The sequence below is a fragment of the Pteropus vampyrus genome, unplaced genomic scaffold (genome assembly GCF_000151845.1).
Source record: "Pteropus vampyrus isolate Shadow unplaced genomic scaffold, Pvam_2.0 Scaffold1000003275, whole genome shotgun sequence".
In the NCBI taxonomy this organism is placed as follows: domain Eukaryota; kingdom Metazoa; phylum Chordata; class Mammalia; order Chiroptera; family Pteropodidae; genus Pteropus; species Pteropus vampyrus.
In genome coordinates this window covers 39,972-42,345 of record NW_011917677.1, presented here as the reverse complement: position 1 = coordinate 42,345, position 2,374 = coordinate 39,972, and the positions used below count along the sequence as shown (strand labels likewise).

Sequence of the window (2,374 nt, the reverse complement as noted above, 5' to 3'; positions counted from 1 at the left end):
AGATCCCTTCAGTTATTCAGAGCTTTAAAAAATAGTCAATAGTGCTCAAACTGGTAGCTTCAAACAGCTCACAGTTAAGGAAGCTCTGCTGAATCATCTAGGTGTGGATGTGGTTTTATGTTGGCAAGATCACAGGCAAGCATGGCATCATTGGCTATGTTTGAAGACCAATCTGTAATATCTGTTTCTTTTTGGTTTATTATTTGAATGTTTTTGGACTGTGTGTGATCAGATTGGTATTTGAATAAAATATGTCCAAAAAAATTCTCAATATCTATTGTTATACATTTGGCTGCTGACATTTCAGTGAAAATGTAATAATTAGTAATCATTATTTAAAATAATGACAGGTCTATGGCCATGCCACCCTGAACGTGCCCGATCTCATTTGATCTCGGAAGCTAAGCAGGGTCGGGCTTGGTTAGTACGTAGATAGGAATACCAGGAGCTGTAGGCATTAAAAAATAAATAAATAAATAAAATAATAAAATAAAATAAAATAATGACAGTTATAATATCATCAAAAAGTATGAAATATTTAGAGATAATCTGCTCACAGATGTGCAACATCTACCCACTGAACACTACAAAATATTGCTGAGAGAAATTAAAGAAGACCTAATAAGTGGGGAGACATCTTATGTTCATGGACCAGAAGATTTAGTAGTGTTAAGATGTCAATTCCGCTCAAACTGATCTATAGTTTCAATGCAAACCCAGTAGAAAATACGTAGATACCTTTTTAAAGAAATTGACAGGATAATTCTAAAATTCATGTAGAAATAAAAAGAACCTAGGCTATGAAAATAATTCTGGAAAAAAAAAGTTGAAGGGTGAACACTACCTGATTTCAAGACTCATATAAACCTTCAATCATCAAGACTATCGTATTGGTATCAAGGTCAACAAGAAGATCAAAGGAACAGAATAAAGAGTTAATACACCCACATGTATACGGATATCTGATATTTACATAGATAAAAAGCAATTCAGTGGAAAAGGGAAAGTTTTTTCAACAAACGGTGCTGAACAAATGGATATCCATATGCAAATAAATTAACTCTGATCCATATATGCACCATATACAAAATGCAACTCAAAATGGACGTTAGACCTAAATATAAAACTGAAAGCTATGAAATTTCTAGGATAAAATTCTTGTGCTCTTAGGTTAAGTAAACATTTCTTATATATGACGCCAAAACAAAATCTAAACTGTATGGGAACATATTTATAAATAGGACTTCCTCAAACTTAAAATCTTCTCTTCCAAAAACATGGTTGAGAGAATGGAAAGATCAGCCGAAGACTGGGAAAATTATTTGAAAATCACATATCTGACAAAGCCTGTATCTGAAATATAGAAAATCACTTCACAGTCAATAAGAAATCAACAGACACTCTACTAAATAAATGGACCGACGATCTGAACGGACTCTTTATCAAAGAATATACAAATAGCAAGTAAGCACATGAAGAGATGCTCAGCATTAGTCAGGAAATAAAAATGAAAAGTACAATGAAATACAACTACACTGTTCTGAGAATGGCTAAAATGAAAAAACCTGAACATATTAAGCCTTTGCCGGATTGTGAAGGAGTGAACTCTCATACACTGCTGGAGGGAATAAAAAATGGTACTACTAGTGTGACAGTATCTTAACAATGTTATTTTTACATCTATTATATGATCCAGCAATTGCATTCCTAGGATTTAGATGAGAGAAAGAAAGCATATATCCATACAAAGACTTATACACAAATGTTTATAGAGCCTTTACTTAAAAGAGCCTTGAATTGAAAACAACTGCCTATCAAAAGATGGATGGATAAAACAAATAGTGGTATATCCATATTGTGGAATAGTACTTAGCAATAAATAATAGTCAACCATGCAACAACATAGGTAAATCTAAAAGTAAATAGGTTGAATAAAAGAAGCCAAACAGAAAAAGAAAACATTCTGTATGATTCCATTTACATGAAATTATAGGGAATGAAAATTAATCTACTGTTTCAGAAGATCAATGGTTGCCTGGAAATGGGGAGGGGTGGGAAGAACATGGAGACTGGGTATAGGTAGATAGAAAGATTACGAAAGGGCAGGAAAAGTTTTTGGGGTGATGAATATATTCATTACCTGGGCTGTAATGGTTTCGCAATGTATACATATGTCACAACCTAGTAAAGCATGTACTTTCAATATGTGCAGTATATTGGATATCAACCATACTTCAATGCAGCATTTAAACATATTTGAATTTTTCTAAGTCTTTGATGAAATGAAATGAATCAAGACAATTCCCACTAATATGCTCTTGGCATATATTAACAGATCCACATTATCACATTATGTCTTATCAAACCGATAAGC

The 2,374-nt window shown here is 32.9% G+C and overlaps 1 pseudogene; it reads left to right on the top strand.

Annotated features, from left to right (window-relative positions):
- The first annotated feature begins 350 nt into the window (after positions 1-350).
- LOC111735557 lies at positions 351-457 on the top strand (annotated as a pseudogene).
- Positions 458-2,374: the final 1,917 nt, after the last annotated feature.